This window comes from Mauremys mutica, chromosome 12 (assembly GCF_020497125.1).
Source record: "Mauremys mutica isolate MM-2020 ecotype Southern chromosome 12, ASM2049712v1, whole genome shotgun sequence".
NCBI classification, from domain to species: Eukaryota; Metazoa; Chordata; order Testudines; family Geoemydidae; genus Mauremys; species Mauremys mutica.
Genome location: NC_059083.1, coordinates 53798726 through 53810238, shown reverse-complemented (window position 1 = coordinate 53810238; position 11513 = coordinate 53798726). Strand labels below are relative to the sequence as shown.

At 46.6% G+C, this 11513-nt stretch overlaps 1 pseudogene; it reads left to right on the top strand.

Moving 5' to 3' along the window:
* Nucleotides 1-297: 297 nt before the first annotated feature.
* LOC123346977 lies at nt 298-1207 on the top strand (annotated as a pseudogene).
* The last annotated feature ends 10306 nt before the right edge of the window (nt 1208-11513 follow it).

Sequence of the window (11513 nt, the reverse complement as noted above, 5' to 3'; positions counted from 1 at the left end):
GACAGATGAGCGATTTCCCTGACCTTTACATAAATGTATGCAGTGCTGCAGGTGGTTCATTCCCAGGTTATGAGAGATTCCAGCCTTTCCCTAATCCATTCACTTAACACTTACCTGTCTCCTAGGACTCAAGGCTACCACTCCGGAAATACCCACTGTCAATCTCAGCACTAGCACCTAGTATCACAAATCTCCTTGCTGCGGGATATTTTTCACCCTTATTCTTTCTGGCCCCTACAGGTGATGTATGGCAAAAGGGCAGGGCAAGATGGAAACCAAAGCTCCTTGGGGGAATTCATCCTGCTAGGGGTGTCTGACCGGCCACAGTTGGAGCTGATGCTCTTTGTGCTCATTTTAATCTCCTACACCATGACCTTGCTTGGAAACACCACCATCATCGTGATTCTCATGGCTAGACCCCCATCTCCACACGCCCATGTATTTCTTCCTCAGCAACCTCTCTTTCCTGGACCTTGGCTACACCACTAGTTTTGGCTCCCTGATGCTGCTGAATTTCCGAAGAACCCACAAATCCAGCTCTTGGGCTGGCTGTGTGGCCCATCTGTATGTCTCCCTCTCACTGGGTTGCACCGAGTGCCTCCTGCTGGCCATCATGGCCTATGACCGCTATGCCGCCATCTGCCAGCCCCTGCGCTACAAGGCCATCATGAGCCGCCACCTCTGCCTGCAGCTGGCGGCCACCGCCTGGTTGTGCAGCTGTGTCAACTCCATGCAGCAGAGCATCTGGACCCTGAGGCTGCCCCGGTGTGGGCGGAACCAAATCGATAACCTATTCTGCGAGGTGCCGGCACTGCTCAAACTGGCATGTGTCGACACTTCTGCCAATGAGGCTGAGCTCCTCGCCAGCTCAGTGATTTTCCTTCTAGTTCCACTGGGCTTCATCCTGATAACCTACGGCTACATAGGCGCCGCTGTGCTGAAGATTCGCTCAGCGAAAGGCAGGATCAAGGCCTTCAACACCTGTGCCTCCCACCTGGCCGTGGTGTCGCTCTTTTATGGCACAGCCATTTCCACGTATCTACAGCCTCCATCCAGGTACTCCCAGCACCGGGACAAGATAGTAGCCCTCTTCTACATCATGGTGACCCCCATGCTCAACCCCCTCATCTACACGCTGAGGAACAAGGAGGTGCACAGGGCACTGCACAGGGCACTGAGGAGAAACATGACTGCCCAGGGGGTCTGAGCTGGGAGAGCAGATGGCACAAAACCATCTCTATCTCTCATGGCTACCGTAACGTCTTCTGTGCCCATGTGGAGAATTCTGCTCTCTCCACAGCCCCGGCCCTCTCCACCCATACAAACCCTCTGGCCTCTCCCACTCTGCAGAACAAGCCTGCCTTAATCTGCCCCATAACCTGCCTTCCCTTTCCCACTCCACACAAACCATCTCTCACCCACACAACACCCCTGCCCTCTTCTTTGCAATTCAACCAAGGACTATCTTTGGTGGACCTCCAGAAACAATCCCTGTTCTCCTGCCCAAAGAGATTATTCTTATTCCTTTCTGTTGTGGTAGCAAAGAGGCTGCAACTGAGATCAGGGCTGTGCCAAGCGCCGCACAGACACTGAACAGGTTACAGTTCCTTCCCCAGCTGATATCAGGGCCCCATTGTGCCGGGCACTGCACTGACACACAGCGGTAGGCAGGCCCTTCTCTAACTGAGATCAGGGCCCCATTGTGCTGGGTGCTGCACAGACACAAAGCAAGTGACAGCCCCTGCTCTAGCTGAGATCAGGGCCATCTTCTATGGGACCAGAAGTTATCTGAGTTCAGTGGCTTCTCAATGAAACTAGCGCACATCTGGATAGAAGAATGGATTAAGTCAGTGAAGGCAGCTCTATAGGTTTTGAGAGTACCTGAAGAAGTCCATGTGGATTTTGTGGAAGAGCATCTCAAATTCCAGGCCAGATCCACAGTGAAGTTCATGGCAACAGCTAACAAGCCAGACATAGAGAAGACATTTCAGTTGTATGCCGACAAAGTGGAGCCAGACTCAAAAAATTCTATGAGCTGACACAGAATCCAGGTGGGACCATTCGGGTCTACTCATATGAGCTCCAGGAGAGAATGAGCCAGGTGAAACGCTGGGACCCACAACAAGTTTGGGACATGAATATGGTTCTGGAAGCGTAGTTAGCGCTGTGGCCGGGGATGACTCCCTCCATTGTGAAATGAAGAAGAGGTCTAAAGAAGAGTTCTGCAAGAATGTCCATGAACTCGTGCAAGCTGCCACTACATGGTCTGAATTAGAGCAAGTTCCTGGGGAAGAGATGGCCAAGCCCAACCCCCCTACACAAAGTGGATGCCTAGGTAATGCATCTAACATGGGAAAGGCTTTTTCCCAAACATAGTTAACACTGGAAAGTTTAAATGAAACTAGCCAACAAACAGGAGGTGATGGTGGAAACAATGACTGAGGGAATGAAAGGTAAAATCTCCTTTAGTATGCCAAAGGATCCCAAAGATTCCCACTTAAGGATGTCCTGGGCAGGTACATTTGCTACACTTGTGAAGGGTCAGGGCGTACTAGCTGAGAATGTCCTCCGTGAAAGTGTCCAGAGCCCCAGATACTCAAAACCAAAGCAGCATCAGGAATGAGTGGCCCATCTACAGTAGAAGGCCAAACAGTGGCAGAAGGATTCCTAGGTTTGTCTTTGGTGAAAAATCAGTCTGCATATAGTGCTGAGAGGAGCTCAGATAGTGCCAGCATATCTATCGACTTGTGTGAGTGAGCATTTGGAAACTAACTGCTGAAATACTTAGAGCCGAGCTGAAGATCAGTTGTTTGTTTGATACTGGCTTAGAAATCACAACTATTACTGAGTTGCGTTTTCAAATATTTTTGAAAGCTAAGGAGACAATTATACACCAAATACACCATTTGTATATGTAACAGCAGCTGATGAAATGGCAACCCCAGAGGTGGGATGCCTTGAAACAGATATAGAGTCTATGAAGTGAGTCTTTCTCTACCAGTGGGGTGGTAGGTGACTTTGATCTTGGTCCATAAACACCCTCCATTACAGCTGGTTGGGAATTTTTTAACTCAAAATTGTCTTGCCAGAATATGCGATTCATCCAACCTGAACATTTTGGGGTGGGGTGTTGGTGGGTGACAACATTTTTTGAGAAAAGTAAAAAAGTTTCAAAATTGTGGAAACCTCCCATTTGGACATTTAGTAAATGGAAATTTCCATCTTTATGGTCAATGCAAATTAAAGCTAACTAGAGATTTGTAAAAAATCAAAACATTTTGAAATTGTCAAAACAAAACTAAACATTTCAATTGACCCAATTCTTTTTTTTTTTAAATTTTTGGTTCAGGCAAGTTTTCAAGATTTCAACCCTTCATGCTCAATCCAGATGGGAAATGGTTTAACATCTCAAAACAATTTCACAAGATGTGAACAGCCTTTCCTACCCATCTCTGTTTTCCATCATTTCAGTGCCCTGCTCAAGATGTCATTAGTCCCTGAGTTATGTGAGCAGAGCAGACAATGAATTCCTGCCCAAATATCCCTCACTTTAGTAAACTCTTGCTACATCATCTACCGACCAACTTGGTTACTAGAGGGCCAGAGCTCTTCGAGTGTAATCACTTATCTCCACAGACAGTATTAGTATCTATTATTTGTATTAAGCTGACAGCACTGAGGTGCCCAGTCTTAGACCAGGTCCCCACTGTGCCAGGTGCTGAACAAACACAGAACAAAGAGACAGTCGCTGCCCCAAGGAGCTGGCGATCTAAGTATAAGTCAAGAGAAAACAGATAGATACAGACAGATACGGGAGCACAAAGTAACAATGAGACGGTATTGGTCAGGAAGGTGAGCAGTGGTCTCAACACACCAGCAGCTGGTTCTCTGCATCGTGAAAATACTTAGGAGACCAGGCCCACTTGTGCTAGGCACTGTACAATCACCGAACAAAATGACAATCACAAGGTATCAGGCTGGATGCAGGAGGTCAGGCAGGATGGACCTTGTAGTCTTTTCAGTCCTTAAAGGCTATGAATCTATTACTACAATTTTAAAGGGTGGGTGTGGGGGGAGATTGGCTGGCCTAGGGTGGAGGGTTGAGGATGGAATATAGGGTCTTTCACTTCTCTAGGGATGCTGACTCTAATCCAGCTCCAGCACAGATGGACTGGGAATGTGTGATGAGACCTGTCCTCACTGGCAGTGCCGGCTCCACTCAGGCTCTTGGGCAGGGATAGGGCTGTGTGTGGGAATGGAATATGGGACTTTTTTATTTTTTATAACAAATAAAAGACAGGGCGAGCTGAATATAAATCTGAAATTAGAAATTGTAGAACATTGATGAGGAAAGCAAAGGGACACAAGCAGACTTAAAGACTATAAGAAAAAGGTATTTAAAATATGTTGGGGATCAGGAAGAATCCTGACAATGGTATTGGTTCATTAGTAGATGGAAATGGTAGGCTTATCAATAATAATGCAGAAAAGACAGAGTTGTTCAATAAATGTTTCTGCTCTGTATCTGGGGAAAAAAACAGGTGATATAACCTCTTCATATGGTGATAACATACATTTATTCATTTCCATCTATGTGTACCTGCAGCTCTCATCCCAGGACCAGGGCAAAATGGTCTCTCTCTTCTACACCCTGGTTACCCCCATACTCAACCCCCTGATCAACATGCTGAGGAACAAGGAGGTGCACAGGGCTCTGCAGAAAGTGCTGGGATAGAGCCCGACTACCCAGGAGGCCCAAGCTGGTGCAGTAGTTGGGCATGGAACCATCTGTGCCTCTTGAGTTCTGCAGCATCTTCCCTGCTCATATGGACTCTTCTACCCTCTGCCCGTTTCCACCCTTCACAACTGCCCTTGCCCTCTCCCACCTCAAAGAAAAACCTGCCCTCCCCGAGCCATACAAGTCCCCTGCCCTCTTTCAACCCATGCAACCCACAATGTCTACACCTAAAACTAGGGCATGTCTGCACCTAAAACTCTGCATCGGTTCAGCATAGTTAATCTACCTCCCTGAGAGGCAGTAGCTATGTTGGCAGGAGAAACTGTCCTGCTGACATAACGCGGTCTACTCAGGGGGGTTAGGTTGATATAACTACTTTGCTCAGGGGGTTGGATTTTTATACCAATATAGGTCTGTAGTGTAGACCAGATCTTGGAGTTCTGAGATTGCACCAGGATTTCAGTTTTCATTAAAAAAAAATTCTCTCCGTCTCACCCCTTATGGTTGGTTAGTACAGCTGGAAAGTTGACACCAGAATGACGGAAAGACTCAGAAAGCAGAAGGAAAAGGGTGAAAATTAAATTTATTATTTAAAACAAACCTTCTGATTTTAAGCCAATCTCCTGATTTTTAGGGCCTGACACACCCTTCTGGAATGCTCTGGGCTGGCAAGACTGCACATTCCCTATCGAGGGAGGAAGACACGATAGCCTTTCCTCCACTCATGTCTCTGCTCCTCTGGTGGGTTGGAAACTCCATTTACTGGACCACATGTCATGTGTTTGTCTGGGGCCCAACAGCCTAGTTGTTGATTTTGAAACACTTTGGCTATGGGATTTCTCCAAGGTTAATGGAAAGAGGACTGTTGATTTCAGGAGGCATCAGACTGGCTCCCCAAGGGCATGTGACAATGGCTAAGGTTTGGGAAAGCGACAGATGATTTTGGATGATGAAAATGAGATACCATAAAGGCATCAGATTTTCAGAAGGCAAGTGCCCAGGGCTTCCTCAAGAGCAAGCATTTAAAAATCATGAGGCATGCTCCAAAAATCATGAGATCATCTTTAGAAACATGAGATTTCATTAAATTATAACTGTTGGGTTCTTTTTCTTTGCCTTCAAATTTCTAATATTTAGATCGCCCTTGGGTCACATTACGTGGTTTGGCTCCATCTCAATGGGGGCTAGAAATGTTTCTTTTTTACATTATTTTTTAATTGTAATCACATTCTTCTATAAGCTGCAACTTTCAGGAGAAGACCTAGAGGTCCCTGCCCTCTAGCCACCCCTCCTACTTCCTGCCCCCTGACTGTCCCCCTCAGAATCTCCAATCCATCCAACCCCCCTGGTCCCTGTCCCCTGACTGCCCTCCTGACTCCTAACCACTGCCCTCCTGACTCCTATCCACATCCCCGCCTCCTGACAGGCCCCCCGACAGGCCTGCTGGGACTCCCACTCCCAACCTTCCCTGTTCCCCATCCCCTTACCAGCAGAAGAGGCTCACAGCCGTAACACCCGGCCAGAGCCAGATGTGCTCCCCATGCCGCCCAGGGGGAGCGTTGGGCCAGAGTGCGACCCACACGGCGGGGTGGCTGCGCGGGAGGGGCAACAGCGGAAGGTGTGTCAGGGACTAGTGTCCCCAGTTGGGAGCTCAGGGGCCCGTATGTGGCACAGAGGCTGTAGTTTGCTTAATATACTAAAGAAACTGGATATGTGTAGCAAATTCACACCTAACTGTTGTTTAGGCAGATTGCAGAGATTCTTGAAGGCAAGCTACACTTGTTTTTAGCTTCAAACCCCACTTATTCCTTTCACAGGCTAGACAATCCTCTAGCCTGGGTTCAGCCTTACTCCCTTAGTTCAGTCTTTTTGTTTCTCCAGGTGTTTCCAGCAGTCTTCTTTCTTGGGCAGGAAGTCAGTGAAGAATGAACTATGATGATGTCACTCCCCTGCCATAAATAGCTTTAACATACGGCACGAACCCTTTGTATCCCAGTTTGATTCCCACACCTGGTCAGTGGAAAAACAAGAGCATTATCATGGACTCCAGTGCCAGGTTACTTGGTCACATGTCCCTGTAGGGCCACTACATCCATTAGGCTGTTTTCAGCATCCCCAGAAAGGCTTCCTAGTGGGAGATTAGCATCTTCTCAAACCTATTGTTCTCTCTAATGACCCTTCCCCCAGCCACCCATCTAGACTTTTGCCCTTCTGTCTACTAAGCGTTCCCCATGTGGAAACACACTTGTAATAGATGCATAGAGAACATTCCTGACTTCAGATACCAAAATGATACATGCTTACAAGAAGGATAATCATATTCAGTAAATCATAACCTTTCCAAAGATATCTCACATGCCTTATCCTGCACAAAATACATCATAGTTATGCCATATTCATATCATAATAATATTACTATGAAGAATATGGAGAGTAATGCAACACCGAGCTCCCACTATTTTTATCCATGGCTGTTCCCCAACTCCAGAGTACCCATGGAGTCAGAGTGAGGAAATGGGTGAGGTAATATATTTTATTGGACCAACTTCTATTGGTGAGAGACACAAGCTGTTGATCTACATGGAGCAGTTGGTCCATTAACAGATAGATAGATAGATGATATATAAATAGATAGATAGATAGATAGATAGATAGATAGACAGATAGATAGATAGATCGATAGATAGAATCTGGGGGTTCATAGAATCATAGAATATTAGGGTTGGAGGAGACCTCAGGAGGTCATCTAGTCCAACTCCCTGCTCAAAGCAGGACCAACCCCAACTAAATCATCACAGACAGAGCTTTAAGCTGGGCCTTAAAAACTTCTAAGGATGGAGATTCCACCACCTCCCTAGGTAACCCATTCCAGTACTTTGCCACCCTTCTAGTGAAATAGTGTTTCCTAATATCCAACCTAGACCTCCCCCACTGCAACTTTAGACCAATTCTTCTTGTTCTGTCATCTGCTACCACTGAGAACAGCCAAGCTCCATCCTCTTTGGAACCCCCTGGGGCAGCAGGTAGTTGAAGGCTGCTATCAAATCCCCCCTCAGGCTTCTCTTCTGCAGACTAAATAACCACAGTTCCCTCAGCCTCTCTTCGTAAGTCATGTGCCTCAGACCCCTAATCATTTTTGTTGCCCTCTGCTGGACTCTCTCCAATTTGTCCTGTAGAGGAAAATTTACAAAGAGCCTCAGGCTTTGATCAAGTTAGTAGGCCAGAAGTATGAGCTGAGCTTGCTTCTGTGTGTAAGGGGCATGAGGAGGCAAAAGTGGGATGGAAAGTCCCCAAAACAGAACAATGGCCTTCTGTGTAGAAGGGGCAGGAGGAGGCAAAGTGAAAAGTCCCCAAACACAATTTGCCATAGACAAGCTTGTTTTTCTATAATCACAACGGAAGCGTTAGAAAAGTCAAAACACAGAAGAGCTAGATAGGGAACAACAATAACAGGAAAAGCCAAATAGGGGAAATGATCGTTTCTTTTTGCTTTTGACCTTTATTAAATTTTGCAATTATATTCCAAATAAGGTAATCAACAGGAAAAGTGTGTGTAATTTGTCTGTTGTTTTAAGCTTTGAAAGGCTTGTGTGTTTCTGGAATCAGGGGGCAGCTACAGGGAGCTGTTACCCCTCTGCGCTTGTAACAATAAGGGAGACTCTGGCTTATCTGATCCAAACTCAACGTGTGGTTGATTTTCCACAACAATCCAGATCCCTTCTGTAGTGGTGGACCAAAACTGGATGCAATACTCCAGGTGTGGCCTCACCAGTGCTGAAAAGAGGGTAATAATAATTCGATCTGCTGGCAATGCTCCTACTAATACAGCCTGATATGCCATTTGAACTTCTTGGCAACAAGGGTACAATGCTGACTCATATCCAGCCTGTAGCTGTTCATGGGATTCTTCCTTCTGTGGCAAAGTTCCTCCTCTCCTCTAGTAGGTCCTGCGCTTATTGGCGGATTTCTTCCCCTCAGTGGTTTTCCCCTTGGATGAAACCCATAGTCTGGATCAACTACTCCTATGTCTGATTAGGAGTAGCAGGGCTAGGGGGGAACCCGGGCCCGCCCTCTACTCCGGGTTCCAGCCCAGGGCCCTGTGAATTGCAGCAGTCTCTATAGTGCTACTTGTAACCGCTGCTTGACCGCTACAGCTCCCTGGGCTACTTCCCCATAGCCTCCTTCAAACACCTTCTTTATCCTCACCACAGGATCCTCCTGGTGTCTGATGCTGCTTGATTGTATGGTGTTTTCCTCAATCCTCCAGTAGTACCCCCTCTCAGTTCTTAGTTCCTTGTGTCTCTTGTTCCCAGCTCCTCATGCACACTTCTTTCCTCTGGCTCCTCCTCCCTAGACTGGAGTGAGCTCCCCTTTTTATACCAGGTGCCTTGATTAGCCTGTCCTGATTGGCTGCAGGTGCTCCAGTCAATGTAGCTTTCTCCGGTGCCTTCTAGAAAGTTCTTAATTGGCCCCAGGTCCCTTGATTAGCCTGGAGCAACTGCCATTTTGGATCCCATGGTACTAGGGATTTGCTTAGCCTGGAGCTAACATACCTGCTCCTCAGTACTTTCCTGTAGCCATCCAGCCTTGCTCCATCACACTTCCTAAGTGCAGGACTCTGCACTTGTCCTTGTTGAACAACATCAGATTTCTTTTGGCCCAATCCTCCAATTTGCCTAGGTCACTCTGGACCCTATCCCTACCCTCCAGTGTATCTACCTCTCCGACAAGCTTAGTGCCATCTGCAGAGAGTGCAATTTATCCCATCATCCAGAGGATGCAGGGACTGGCAGCCGGAGCCCCATGACCATGACTTCCTGGCAGAACATAAACTTCTGTTGGATCCGTGTACTAAAACCAATATAACTGCACACCAAAAGGACTTTGCAAAACATTCAGGCAATACTTTCCAGCTATGGCGGGTGATAAGGACTGGATTCGCAACCCCTTTGATGATAACGCTTTCTCAATGCCAAATATTGAGCACTGAGGAAAAAGAGAAAATGATTGAGATCTCCTGTGATTAAGAACTGAAAAGGAGTTTCAGAAGTCTCTCATCAATCAACTTTTGGCTGAGTTCAAGAAACGAGTACTCCCTGCTGGCCAAAAAAGCTACTATAGTTTTGTCACCATTTTCAACAACATACTTATGTGAGAAAGCCTTTTCCTCTTATGCACATCGGAAAACGAAATACAGAAGAATAAGTTTAAGCTTTGTTGTAGTTGTGTTTTGTTTGCCTGGACTGCTCAAGACCCGAATGCTTGTGGAAGGAACTCTTCACTTGAGCTGGCGTCTTAAATACCTTCATGCTGTTTCACGTCTGGTATTCCTTGATGAAATATGTAGGAGGTTTTATTGAAGTGATATGAGCTAGAAATGTGAAATATTGGAAGAGTGTTGCCGTTTTCATAATGTAATAAAATTAATAAAGTAATGATAAATAATAATAAGGGTTCACAAGATTTGATATTTTCACGAAAGGGGTTTGCGCATTGTTAAAGTTTGGGAACCACTGATTTAGACAGACAGGTAGTCGCTTAGTTTATTTTTAAGTCTAGAAAGTGGCCATGTATTTGCCTACCACAGACACCTAAATGGAACCGAATGCTAGAATATAGATATGTCTCAGCCAGTCTCCTTGACCTGGGGCTGGATTAGAGCCAGAGTCCCCAGAGGGAAAAAGGCCCCATATCCCATTGCTAAATCACAGCTGACCTCATGGCTTTGAAAATGTCTGAGCATGAGGAAATGAAGCACCCATGACTGATGGTTTAATGCCTGATTTACACTGGAGGTGAGGGAGGGAAAGATCAGTGGCACTGAACAGCATGAACATGTTTTTTGTAGAGGTGTCATTCCATTAAGTGTGCATGAATCACAGGCTGACAGGGGTTAGTAAGAAATTTCCCAGCTTTCCACTGAGAGTGTGTTGATGCTTCCTTTGACTCTGGGCCACTGTTGGAGATGGGGGCTAGATGTACATGGGTGGGATCCAGCCTGGGGACTGGTATGTTCCTGTTAGATGTCTTTGTGCTGTGCTCCTCCCCAGCATGTGGAACGCACCCTGAGGTTGTGTTCCTCTTGACACACTTTGATTCACTTCTTGGTTTGGCACAGAAAAAAATGTCAGTGGCCTGTCTGTCCCCGCTGTGAGCTCATCAAGATTGTTCACAAACAGCAAACGTATTTAATAAGACTCAGATTTTTCCAGACATGAGTAGAAGCCGATGTACTAACAATGCCTGGTGTGCTGCATCCTGACGCCTAATAAAGAGTCCTGGGGAAACAACGCCCTGCATCTGGGCCTTAACTCCTCTGGGGGCCCGTGGCACCAGGCTTCTCCCAGACCTTTCTCTGTTGCAGGCAGGGGCTGGGTCTGTCTGCACGGAGCTACCATGGAACTCATTGAGGTGACACAGTGGAGAGTCCAGGGCTCAGCAGCCAAGGGCTGGGACAGGAAGGAGAGATGCCTGACTGAGATCACAGAAATGAGCCATTGGGGCAAGTGTCCTGCCCTCTGCCTGTGCCAAACACATCACTGGCCAGTTACTCCAGAACCCCATACCCCTCTGCCCTAGATCACTGGTTAGTTCCCCATGCACCCTGTGCCCAAATCTCTGACCAGTTAAAAACAATGAGGAGTCTGATGGCACGTTAAAGACTAAAGATTTATTTGAGTATAAGCCTTTGTGGGTAAAAAACCCACATCTTCAGATGCCTGGAGTGAAAATTGCAGATACAGGCCTAAATATATATTGGCACATGAAGAGAAAG